Source organism: Tupaia chinensis, unplaced genomic scaffold, assembly GCF_000334495.1.
Source record: "Tupaia chinensis unplaced genomic scaffold, TupChi_1.0 Scaffold000644_1, whole genome shotgun sequence".
Classification (NCBI taxonomy): domain Eukaryota; kingdom Metazoa; phylum Chordata; class Mammalia; order Scandentia; family Tupaiidae; genus Tupaia; species Tupaia belangeri.
In genome coordinates this window covers 4,230,074-4,243,735 of record NW_006160165.1, presented here as the reverse complement: position 1 = coordinate 4,243,735, position 13,662 = coordinate 4,230,074, and the positions used below count along the sequence as shown (strand labels likewise).

Genomic DNA, 13,662 nt, shown 5'->3' with positions numbered 1-13,662 from the left:
TCCCTAACTTACAACCACGCTTGCCAAATCAGTAACATGCCCAACGCAGTTATGATTTTGTAGAACCTTGATTTATAGAACATTTTTCACAATTGCTAAGACATGGAATCAACCCAAATGCCCACAAACAGATGAATGAATGGAGAAAGTGTGGCACATATACTCTACGGAATACTACCCAGCCATGAAAAGCAACGGGACTCTGGCATTTGCTAGAAATGGACAAGAGGCTAGCAAGTGGCATGGTAGTTAAGGGACCAGAATCCCACAGATCAGCTGGGTTCCTGGACCTGGTTTGAGTGGTTTGAGTCATGGACCTGGTGTCTTGAAACTCATGCCAGGTGCATGTGTATGCATGTCCAAAATTCCAAGAGGAGACTGGAGGAGAAAGAACTGTGGTGTTGCTATCCCTTCTTACTTCCATTCTCTCTGTCTCTGACGACGAGCTCACATGCCCTATAGCAAAAAATCTCTCTCTCTCAGAAAAAAAAAGAAAGTGGAAAAACATGGAAGATTTACTACTAAATGAAGCAAACCAGACTACGAAAGAGGGTCATTATATGTCCTCACTCAATATATACCGAATGCCTGTACTCTAGCAGGAACGGAAAGATTGGGAGGCTTAAAGGCATAGAGAGCAACTGTGGATACCAAAGACAGTGTGGGAGGATGGTGGGAAGTGGGAGAGGGTCAGAGGAAGAAAATCAAGGGGAGCAAGAAAGAAGCAAAGCATTTAAAACACAAAAATGAAAAATGATCTGTGGATGATGTGTTTGATAATATCTCTAAACCGATTTACAATGTATTTATGATGGGAACATTTATTTAGCATGCTATAAGGATACACATGATTGAACATAAATTTTAAAAATAATATTTTTGTTGTGGCGTGCACAAATGGATGAACGGATGGTTACCAATAATCTTCCTTTTCTCTAAAAACCTTCTGCTTCCTCCTTATTGGCTATTCGATTCCCATAGGATGCAGCTTGTAGAAATAAATAACTAAATAAAATATTGGGGCCCACTCTGGTGCGGTGCTAATGTGCTGTTCAGGGGAAGCCGGATCCCATCCGGAGATGGTGGTTCCAATCCCCAGCCCAGTCAGCCCGAACAAGCAGGGCATGTGGGCGAGTGCCGCGGATCGGAGCAGGGGGCCATGGTGTGCCCAGTCTCTGTGGAGGCACTTCTCTCTGTCTTTGCCTCTCTCACGTGCTTATGCATAGCTCTGTCATGAATAAAGGAAAAAGTTCAAATAAATTACCTTATAGGCAGTCTCCAGTTTCTAAACTGTTTGGCTAGCATCTCTGCGCTGAATCCTCACATTCAAACTACTTTCCCCACATAGACGTGATCGAAGATGACAGGTGCTCAGGCACAGCTTGAGCAATGCCGGGTCCATGTGGAGCTCCCTGGGCGGCCTGTGGACACCAGCACGTGCAGCCATGATGCCAGCTGTCTGGGAAGGCTGGAAGGAACTGTGGCACGGACCCACTGGAAGATATTTGTCTTTCCGTCTCTCAAAAAACCCAACAGTCTCCAAACTGAAGGGCCATAGGCCTGGCCACTGTGGCGCTAGCTGTCAAGAGACTGTCTCTGCTAGCTGGGACCACATGGGAGGCTCAGGGTTGAGTCCCAGTCCAACCAAAAGGCCAGACGAGATAGCATGTCAGCCTGTAATCCTGTGACCTGGGGAGGCTGAGCCAGGAGGATGACGAGCTTGAGCATGGTCTGGGCCACATGGCAGGACCCAGTCTGAGAGAGTTCGCCGTGGTGGTGTACACCTGTGGCCCCAGCTGGCAGGCTGAGATAGGAGTATCTCCAGTGGAGACTCTGTCTTAACAAAACACAATAGAAGGGTGCTTATAGGGTCTCAGGTCACCCTGTCGAAGCCCACTGTAACAGGAAGTGGTAGATGTAGTGGCCATGTGAAGGAAAGAGATGTTAGGCGATGCCCCAAATGAAAGCAAGCGAGAACCAGAGGTTTCCTTTTCTACTTTTATTTTCTTGGGGGTGGGGTGGGAATTATCAATGCTTGAGATAAAGTTGATTTCATTATGGAAAAACAAAATGAGAGAAAATTTTGTGGATTTCTCAAAAGGAATTTCTATGTATTTTTAAAGATATTGAATGTTGAAAAAAAAGTATGTCCCTTAAATTGTCAATTTTCTTTCAAAATGAATGGCTTTATTTTTTTTAGACATGAAATTATCATTGCCACTGCATTTATATGTATTCACTTTAAATGAAATCTTTTTTTCTGCATCAAAATCAAAAGAAGGCTGGCTTCATAGTCTTGTGGGTAAGGGAGCCAGATCCCACATGGTCAACTGTAGTTCAAATCCCAGCACCTGGAAACATACAAGCATGGAGAGCAATTGTGATTCTAGAGTCCGTGTGGGAGGAGGGGGCCAGTGGGGGCAGCAAGGAGGGAATAAAGGGGGGAAAGCAAACATTTACCAATGCAAAAATGGAAACTTGCCTGTTGGTGGTGTGTGGGAAATCTCTTTGAGTGGGCTAAAACGCTCCACACTCGTGCTGGGAAAGTCAGTTTTATATGCCGTAAAGGTAGAAAGTAACAAGATGTTTCTAAACATAAGAACGTTCAAAAATATTGCTAGAAAAAAATATTCTAGGTGCACATGAGTGAGTGCCAAGGCCCCAACGGGATGTAGAAATGGAGAAGGGATTCTGCTGGATCTTCTAAGAAAAGTTCAACAGTCTAAATAAATCTAATAAAAAGAAAAATGAACAAATTAACATCAGATTAAGTGAGCTCTGTTTCTGGGTAAACCTATGGTATGTATTTGCATTTATTTCTTGTTTTTGCACATGTTGGTCTATCCAGGTGGGGAGGGTTGGGACTGCGTAGACAAATCCCTGATCAGATCCTGTCATTTACAAAGTCACTCAAGGACTGTTAGAGTTGTGTTTGGATAGATTCCCAGTGCAGACTCCTCTCCTGCACACCAGCCCATGCTTCCAGATCAATGGGGACCTCTTCAGACATTGGCTTTCAGACCTTGACTTACTTAATGTAAAACAAAACAAACAAAAACCAACGTTTCATGTTTCAGAAATGACCCGTCTCCTCCTCTTCCTTGTGTTTGTTTCTCTTCAGCCATTGACCACTGTGTGCTCTTGTCACATGCTCGGATTCAGAAAGGTCGCTTGAGTTACATAGCTGCTTTCACCTACCTATCTTTTCACTATTATGAAACAAACCCTAAGACCACATTCATTTTTGTCAAGGTCTCTGTGATTCTCCAGTTGCTTTTTTAAGCATGTGAAAGTGGAAGGAATACAACTCAGGTTATTTCAAAGTGTTGTTCCATTTAATTACCAAACTGTGATGTTCCATCACTTTCCCCATGGGATCAATGATACAGAACAGAGTGTGAGTAACTTTGTATTTATAGAAGGGCACACTCCTCTCATTCCCAAGATAGGCCTATGAGCCGGCTTAGGACGCGGTGTTGGGCTTACCAGGGCTGGCTCAGCTGAGAACAGAGGAAATTGCTCTGTCAGTCCGGATGTCTGCTACGTGACGTTGGCCATTGAAGGGAGTAGTGAAGGTGTGTATCTATTATAGTTGAAGGGAATCCAGGTATTAAACAGAGACGGAAGACCTTTCCTTTGATCCCAAGTAGGTCATTACAACAATTCAAACTGTGGGGACTAGTGAATGGCCATCCACTGTTTCCAGACGTGATTGCCCAGGAAGTGACCTCTGAAGGAGCTGGGACCATCCAAAACCAATAAAACAACACAAGAAATGCACACCTCTGTATTTGTATTTCATGTACCAAGATGAAAGTACTATTTTTGTAGGAGGGACCTACGCATCACTCATTCAGGTTTCTGCACCAGCCAGCTCTGGCACTGAAAGGTGACACCGGTCAGCTCACAGGCACAGGTGTGGCTGTCCCTGTCAGGAGAGCTCCTGACGTCCTTGATTGCAGTCCAGGTGCGTAAGGATTGTCCTCTGGGCAGTCGTCACAGCTATTATTTTGCAGACTTGGGGTCTTCACCAAAACTCTGACTCACATTATTGGCAGCAAATTGACATTTTTTTCCCAGTTGATTTGGTTATAGCATGAGGCGTAGCATATTAATGACTGATATTCATGTTGGGAGACCAAATCGAATATACTGAAATCCAAACTGGCTATTGAGATGTGAACACAGGAACATTTAAACCAGGAGAGAAGCTGCAGAGGGCAAACCCGATGGCTCATCTCCAGCAGTGCTCCTTCTGGAGTAGCAGGATATTTGATTTATGCATCATGTCAACCCCTGCCCACCCCTAAGCGTTTCCTTTGTCTCTGAATTTGTTGTCTGTCAAATTATTCTGTTCTTTTTTTTTTTCCTATATGCTTTTCTTGTAGGTGCCTTACACCATCTTCAAACAAGAACACACTTTTATAAAGAAGAGATCATTTTTTAATATTGAAGACAAGCTTTATTTATTAAAAAATCTTGAAATCCCATTGGTGTTGTGTAGGAACCTTGCTCAATCTGGAACTATCTGAAAGATTTTCAAACAAAGAACAGGGAACCTGCAGGAAGAGCAACGTCCCTAACCCTGGGAGGTACTGGTGGTCAACGGTACACATGGGATACGGACTGGAAATGACCTCTTCCCACACAGTGCTGGAACAACTAAAGACAAGCAACTGTACCTTAGACTACACTAGATACATGTGTGTGAGTGGGCTTTGCCCATGTGACTGATTTATTATTGAGAGTGGAGACAATCACTTTTCTTTGCTCTCTCTCTCTATTGGTCCTTAAGATGTCCTCCTTTGTAATTATGATATACTTAAAATAACCTCTTAATGCTCGTGCTCCTTCAGTAGGTGAAAGGTCAGTACGTTTCAGAAAGATGGGGCGCTTCTGGTGAAGAACAGGTGGTGTGGGAGGGGCGGAGGTGGGGTCACTTGGTAGGTGTGTGGAAGACCTAACAAGCAGCATGCTATATCACATGCAAGCACCAAAATAGCTCGGTGCTTTAGCTTATTATTCCCATTTTATAGTTTAGAAATAGAGACAAGAATGGTAAGCAATCATGTAAGATTTATCTTCTTTTTATCCCTTACCTTGAACCTATAGCTTTACTATTTCAAAGGTGGAGCTATTGCCAAGAACCCAACTCCTTCTGCATTAGTTAGGGTTCTCTAAAGAAGCAGAAAGGAGATTTATACCCACACACTAACACACAAACACACATACACATGCATAGTAAGGAATTGGCTCATGTGATTGTGAATGCCAAGATGTCCCAAATTCTGTAGGGGGCAAACTAGAGACCTGGGAGAACCAGTGCATATTTCCAGGCCCAGTCCGAAGGCCTGGGGCCCAGAGGAGCCAGTGATGTAGGCTCTAGTCTGAAAGCCAGCAGGCATGAAACTCTAGAAAAGCTGATATTTTAGTCCTCGTCTGAATTTTCAAAGTGACTGATGTCCCTGCTCAATCAGTAAGTCAGGAGTTCCCTTTTGCCCAGACCTAATTTTTCCCTATTCAAGCCTTCAACTGGTGAAGCCCATCCTCACTAGAGAGGACAATCTGCCTTACCGTCTACAGATGAAAGTATTAATCCACTCCAGACACACCCAGAATAATGTTCAACTGAATGTCTGGGCACCCTACGGCCCAGTCAAGTTAAGGCATAAAGTGAGCCATAGTCCTAGCTGAGACAGTAGGTATGTGTATGGAAATGCAGTTTCTAAAGATAGGGTCTTGCTGGCAGGATTCTCTTGCCTCCGTCTCCTGCAGGGCGCACAGCTGTCTGAGCTTCTAGAGTGGGTGGGGAATTCGCCGGGTTTCCCACATAGCTCAGCCTGAGAGCAGCAGTGTCTTATCAGCACAGCTGGTTGTACCTTGAAGATATTTTAATAGTTGAAAAGGGGAGTTTGCATCTTCCCCTTATGCCTCTCTTGGGGTCTATTAGGCATATTAGGAAATGGTGATAACCATCTGGCAGTCTGGAGTGTGAACTGCGGGTAATAATATGCGTATGAGATTTAATTAAATGTGTGCTCTAACACCCATGCAATACTAGGGTTTTACAATGTTTTGCACACTAAATAACTCCACGTCTATCAAATATGGATTGCCTTTCCAAAGAAAACTGATGCACGTAGTTCTCCATGGACCCTGAACACACAGGTTTCTCTCTCAGACAGCTGTAGGCACATTCTACAAATCTCAGTGAGCCACATGTTGGAACTATTCTTCATACTGCCTTTTCTTTCCAGGAGTGGACATTGGAGGGAAGACGATTGGGACGCTGTGTATAGGGCTGCACCTCTCACGGGTGCCTTCCAGACCTTCCATGGGGGCTTGTCCTAGAAGGGTGTAGTGGTAGGCCTTCAACCAAGAAAAGTCGCATGCACAAGTTCCACCTCCCCCCACATACATGTGCACACACACATGCACACATACATGTGTGTGCGCACACACACACACAGAACAACTAAAAAGAAGGAAAGGTAAAGATTTGGCTTGAAAAGCAATGTGCCTCTAGGATCTCTTCTCCTTTCTTGGGCAATTTTCATGTCAATGGGAAAATGGAAAATGTGAATAAGAGCTTGTGTTTTAAACCTGAGGGAAGATTCTATCTTTACCCCCAAATTCTAGTGAATTCTGTGAAAGCTGTCAATTTAGGTAGGCTTATCATGCGAAACTCTCAGCTCCCCTTGCTGTTAGATGGGGATTGGTCACTGCTGCCTACATAATAGAATCCCTTCTCCATCACCCCCTCCTCTTGAGTGTTATAGAAATCTTTTGCTTTACTATTTTAAAGGTAGATGTGTTAGCAACCCCCAAACTGCAAACCTCCTTCAGGTAAAAAAACACCTCAGTTCCATCTCGGCCGTTTCCTTGTTTATCATTGTAACTGAGGAGAAGCATTCATGGGATCGTGCTCATTTAAATTAATTCTCTTCCATGGACATGGTATAGGTTAGTCTATCTTTGCATCATTTCGGTGGTTTCTAAATCTTTCCTTCCCCATGAGCCTGTTGTGGCTACCTGCCGGGTTTGACACAATGATTTCTCACAGCCGTTTCCACACTGCTTAAATGGTCATCTCAAGGCCCTCCCCACTATCTCTCAAGATAGCCATCAAGAGGCCAGCACAGAGGCGCAGTGCTGACAATGCTCCGTGATGGCAAGGTCACCCTGGACTCTCCTTCCAGGCCTTGTGCATGCTGGACTGTGTCCATGACCTGGGCTGCCCGGGGCTGAGGGGGGACCTGTGTGGAGACCTCGCTGTGTGTGCCCTGCATTTCCATCCCTCTGCTATGGAAGAAATAAATAAAAAGATTCCCCCATCAGATATCATTTCATGGAAGTTTTTTTTTTTCTTTTTATGTTTTGATGCTATATTTTCTCAGTGTTTCCTGGTTCTGTTCCTGTGTGTATCTTTGTCACTTGTTCCCGAGGAGTCCCTCTTAGATGAGCAGCTCCCTGCTTTGACCTTGATTATTTATTTATTTATTTCTAAATAATAGATATCAGGACCCTTCTAGTAGTTTAAATAAATACTATCAACTATAATAAAATAGAGTTCTCAAGGAAAAAACTTAATGAACTTCAGCCAGACTTAAAGACAAATATTTTAATGTAATTCTTAACTCTGCACTCCTTCACTATCTGAGTTAGCTGCTATCAGGCTTTATCGACACGATTTCCTCGGTATCAGGCCGGGCTCCCGTGACATCACGGTGCCGCAAGTTGCTGACCTCCAGCTGTGCTCCAGCTGGACTGTTCCAATCGGTGCATGAACCCCGGGTGTTGACCGTACGGAACTTGAAAGAATTTGCTCTACCAGGGCGCGAATCTGTGTCCTTCTTTCCTCTGCAACCGCACACCGCATCCATGTGTGCTGTGGACACCACTGGTAGAGGGGAGGTGCCCTGTCCTTGCTCCCTGTGGTGACAGCATCGTCATTAGTAAAAGGCATGACAACGACAGGGACAAGGGCATCTTTGGCCCCATCCAGAAAGTGTCTTCAGGAAGTTACTAAATGATCTCTGCCAATGCTGCTGTCACCAACTGGTCTCCATTCAGTCATTTTTATGGCCACATCCAAGGCTCATCCACCTGCATGGATGACATTTCCGTGAACATTACACGACAATTTTATTTAGCTGCAGAAGGGCCTATGTTCACTAAATTGGCATAAAGATATTTGATCACTCTCAAAATCAAAACCCCCTGGCAGGTCAATGGTTTTATTCATTCAGAATGTCCAAAAGATATCCTGCTACACCCTCTCAAGGAAATTAGTAAGGGTGAGTTCCACGAACATTTTCAACAAAGGATAGTCGGACTAACTGCATGGTCTAGCAGATGACGCTGCTGCTGGTGAATCAGGTGGAACGCACACCTGCGTGCTCCTGTGTCTGTGTCTTCTGAAGGACGGTCTGCCCTGTTTGTCACATACCCAGGGTGTGAGGAGAGCGGGGCGGGCAGCCAGCCCTAGAGAGAAGCCGTGCATGTGTGGCTGTTTCCTTTCTAAAATGTATTTATTTTAATTTTACCATAGAGAGACAGGGTGAGAGAGAGAGGGAAAGTGAGAAACCAAGCCACCAGGTCCGGGACTCGAACCACGGTCAGCCATGTGGGAGTCCAGCACCCTTCAGCACCACGCCTCCTGCCAGCCCCCGGCTGTTTCCTTTCTGATTTGTTACTGCCAGACTGGCGTGGTCTTCCCCAGGCTTCCCTAGCCAGGGGCCAGCCCAGAAAGATTCAGAAGGAAGAAGGAAATAGGTACCTGATTCCTCCTTTTGTTCTCTTTCTTTTTCTTTCTTTCTTTCTTTCTTTCTTTCTTTCTTTCTTTCTTTCTTTCTTTTTTTCTTTTTTCTTTCTTTCTTTCTTTCTTTCTTTCTTTCTTTCTTTCTTTCTTCTTTCTTTTTCTTTCTTTCTTTCTTTCTTTCTTTCTTTCTTTCTTTCTTTCTTTCTTTCTTTCTTTCTTTCTTTTTTCCTTTTTGCCACAGGGAGTGTGTGCTTACTGAAGACAGAGAGCAGACAAGTGAGAAATCATCCCCTCCCCCCAAGGGAAGTGGCCATGCCACAACCCCTTTCCTTCCATTCTTCTCTCAGGATTTTGGGTACACGTGCAGACATGCCTGGCATGATTTTCACGCCTCCAGGTCTGGGACTTGAACTTGGCCATGTGAGAGTCCATCACCCTAAACAACATGCCACCTGCTGGCCTCTGTCCCCTTTCTATAAATGAAACAAAAAATAGATCTCCCTTCCCTCAGTACCTGGGAAGCATCCAGTAGCCCTTTGGGGTAGCCTTCCTCCTGCTACTGGCATAAAAGTAAGCGCATGCAGTCTAAGGGTTTGCACGGAGTCGGTCTGGCTTCAGGGAGGATAAACACAGTGAGCTCTGAGAAATCTCACATCCTCTTCCTGCAGCTCTCCGCTTGGCAGGTTTCCATGGGGAGCTGTGTTTATTTGTTGAGGGCAGATCTCTGTGTTCGTGGTTAATTGAAAAGGATAAGTAGGAGGAAGAAGCGGTTAAAATGGGCAGGAAAGGTCTCACCGACAAATGTGGGTGGGTTTCACTTTTGATATCTCCATGCAATTTTTTTTTTTTTTTTGCAGAGTTACCTTTCAAAGTAAGTGTTTTTATTAAAAAAAAATTTATTTCATTTTTAAAAATTTGCTGCAGGGCACATGAGCTTGCCAGAGAGAGACAGAGAAAGTGATAAAGCACCCCCCAGGAAGGGCGGTCACGTGGCAATTTCTTCTCGTCCCTTCTCTTTCTGGGATTTCGGGCAAGCACGCACACAGGCCCGGTGTGATACTCAGGTCACAGGGTCTGGGACTCAAACCACACAGCTGGCCATGTGGGATCCAACCATCTTCACCACCACACCACTGGCTGGCCCCCAAATAAGTTTTAATTTCATCAGGTTTTAAAATAAAATCTAACAATCATGCATGATGATGGTGCCGGTAATAACGACCAATATTAGAGCAATCACTTTCAAAGGAGGCTGCAAACTTAGGGCTGTTTCTTTCTTTAGGTTGCCAGACACATGCATTCAGGATACCTCATCGTATTTTAAACACAGAACAATTTGAAGGCATCAGTCTGTGGCCTATAGAAATTTTCTACTTCAAAATGTAATGCAGACTCACAGAAGTCCAAGGACCTGCCCAAGGTCTCAAAGCTCAGGGGGCAAGAGTTGGAGAATGAAAGCCAAATTCCAAACCCGCAGATCTGTTCTCCCAGAACTGGGCTATTGAGAACACTTGGCCACGTGGAATTTTCCGAGTGACTCTGGTCTGCACACAGATGGATATGTGAGTCATAATATGTCCCCTTTTTAAACCAAACAATAACCCTCATCGTTGTCCCCTCGTGCGTAGATGGTGGCAAATGACTGTTTGCTGAGCCCCTTCCCTCCTCCCCTCTGTGCTCCACTGAGATCATGGAAACGCAAAGTAAATAACAGGGAGTGACATGCCTGAGAGTATTTATTTAAGAGTATTGTTCCAGGATGTGCACAAAGATAAAGACCGTGTGTGCTGAATGAGTGGCTCCAAGCACGAGAAGTCAGAGTTCTGGCCAGGGTGAGGCTTGTGGCCCCCTTAGGACATGCCCTTAGGAGAAGGTCACCTTGCCAAGTGACCGGCCAGTCTTCCATCACGGAAGTAGGCAGGAGTTCGAGGGAAGGAGTGGAAGGACAGCTCTGGGCCATCTCAGGTCATAGAACGTCCAGGTGGGAAGTAGGCAGAGGGAACAGCAGGGAAACTGTGGCTGCCACTGGGGCTCTGACAGCAGGGACAGGTCCCCCTGGGACCGGCAGGCCTGGAGGTGGCGGCTGAGCCTGCAGGCAGGAGGTGCCAGGCAGCCAGGGTGAGAGTCCAGACCTGAAAGAACAGGCAGCAGGCACCGCCCCTCTTTACTCCTTCAAGGGCCCAGGGAAATGCTGGGACCGTTTTAGGTGTGGGTGTCGTTTCATCTCCGTGCGAGGTAGGGACAGCACTGTTATTTGGGAATCCAGCGAGGCCTCAACATCACCCAGCCCCCTAATAGATGCAACCAGCAAACAAACAAAACGCTAATAGCCTAATCTGGACGCCTGACAAATAAAATAAAAGGCAGGAAGCACACAAATGTCTCTGCATATTTAATGATTATTGACTTCTTGAATTGGCTTTAAAATAAAAAGCTTTCTGGATGAAATACAGATTTAAAAGGATTACTAGAAAGTATGGCTTGAGTGCTCGCTTATTTTACATTAATTTCCCACTTTTATGCATTAAGCTCCACCATTCCCCTAATTTCCCATAAACGTATATCTGCAGTGCAAATTGTTTTACCACTGGGATGCGGCAGATGTAATCTAATGTGCAATGAACAGATTTTTCATAAACAGACCTTTTTGCTCACCAATTGCGTATGAGGTAGACCGTGAGGTGCTCCTGGAAAATATCATCAGACAAGACTCAGGCTTTTTCGGGGAGCCTGGCGTATTGTTTTACATAATAGGAACATAAAAGATTGCATTTTATTGATATGGAATGCATTTTATTGCTTTTTCTGATCTAACATCTTTACCAACTATAGTGAATTAGACTCTCCATTTCATTAAAGTAAGATTACTGGCTCTGTTTCATTATCACTCTTCTGATTCTTGCGGAAAGAAATAAACTTCCACAAAGCTTTTTGTTACTTAATTATTATAGTGGGTAGCAACAAGAGCATCAGTATGGAGTTTTCTTTGTAGAAATATACAAAGAGAATGTTTTTTTCTGTGGGGAGCGGAGGACATAGGATATCTTTTTTCTTACTTGTTTTTAATAGGTGGCCACAGGAGGGAACCCCTTACAACTCGCAAGTGCTTTTAGAGACTTTCCGTCAATCATATGCTGATTGTTGATATCTGATGTGCACCAACTCTTGGGTCAGACAGATTAAAAAAAAATCCATTCTGTGAAGAGAAGGTGGAGCATGCCGGTGTCAGTAACTCTCCCGGAAAGAGAAAGTGGGCCAGCCGAAGGGACCCCGGCTGTGGTGCTGCCCACTGTGAGCCCCCAAACCCAGGGCCGCCGGGAAATGGCCGCAAAGTCTGCTAATCCACATCGGTCTTCTCAGCTTCTCTACTCTTGTCATGGGCTCCAGAAAGCCTTCTGCCTGTCCGGTCCCACTGGGACCTGTGCCTGCCCCACGGACGCCAACCCCCGACTGCCGCCCGCTCGGCTGCTGCAGGCCCGAGGGGACACTGACACACCTCTCTCTGCATGGGCAAGGCGAGAACTTCTCCCGCAACCGGTAACTGAGGAGATGCTTTCCGTAAAGCACAGAATGTAGGTCGTGAGGGTGCTGAAGATTGAAAAGGGAAACCGAGGGCATCGCCTGGAATGCTGGGGCGTCCCTCCACCGAGGAAGCACCCAAGCTTGCCAGTCACTGTCTCATCAGAAGCTGTAGAATACGAATGGTGACCTCATGGCAGTACTTACCCCCAAACCACAGGTCCTCAAACTCCGGTGCTCGGTACACCCGTGGGGAGCTGTGGAGACTCCACGTCAGAGATGCGGGTCTCCCCCAGGGATTTTATGGCAGCCAGGGTGAGGAGCCACTGCCCCATCCTCACGGTGGGAAGGACTGTACTTTAACTGACAGATGAGAGCACGACAGGCCTAGAGCATTTGGTCATTTGTTGAAGGTCACACAGCTGAGTGTCGGAGGCATTGCAGTCCCACTCCCCAGCGCTCCAAGTCTCTGTCCCTCAGATGACAGGTCCCAGACCCAGCTGAGCGCTGGACTGGTACGTGGGCCTATCCAACACTGGACACCCTCAGTTTTAGTCTCGCAGATGAACTTTCTAACCTGACCACTTGTTCAAATGTCCTGGGGCATGCTCTCAATAGCGACCCCAGGGTACCACCCCGACTGGCCAAACCATACAGGGAAGGCAACAAACAGCTGGTTTAAAACCTAGACCGAGGCGTCCCTGGACCTGTCGGTGTTTACACAGTGCTGAGGATGACGTCTTGGCACACCCCTGCCTGTTGCTTTGTCCCACTCTTTTCTTTTCCACTGTCTTTTCTCAGCTGCCTGTGTGTGTGTGTGTGTGTGTGTGTTTCTGTGTGTGTTCCTGTGTGTGTTCATGTTTTCTGTGTGTGTGCGTGTATCTCTGTGTCTATGTATTAAAAGAAAATGACTCTGGCTCTCTGGATGAGCTTGTTTTAGCTGAAGACCTTCCAGGTCATTACATGCAAGTCACCTCCATCAGTCCTCTAAGAGTCTCCAAGTGGGGCTGACCTTGACCCCTAGTGAGCAGAAGCACATGCTTATAATTTATTGTAGTTTCTAATTTAGTTCTATCAGGTTCCTCCTTTCTTTCCTTTCCTTGAGAGTCAAGAGCAAGGTCTTTTTTGTGTGTTTTCCAAATTGGCTTTTACAGAGAACAGAGAAGGAGAGAATGAAAAATGGGAACAGAGGCGAAGAAAAGGAGGTGGAGCAGAAGAAGGTAAAAGGACGATCAATGAAGTGATCCCTGGAGAGAGCGTGTGGAGGAGAGGCACCAAAGAGGGAATGGCAGAGAACGGGGAGCTAAAGAGAGAACTAGAAGAATGGAATGGGTAAGACCAGGAGGAACCGTGGGATTGTTGGGACCTGAGCCCAGGCAGCT

At 45.7% G+C, this 13,662-nt stretch overlaps 1 long non-coding RNA gene across 1 annotated transcript in view; it reads left to right on the top strand.

The window, feature by feature from the left end:
• The window catches only part of LOC114009856 (uncharacterized), a 12,781-nt gene extending 7,133 nt beyond the window's left edge, over positions 1-5,648 (top strand). Inside the window, exon 4 of the long non-coding RNA XR_003551249.1 lies at positions 4,389-5,648. This is a non-coding gene — a long non-coding RNA (uncharacterized LOC114009856). The remainder of the gene's footprint in view (positions 1-4,388) is intronic.
• Positions 5,649-13,662: the final 8,014 nt, after the last annotated feature.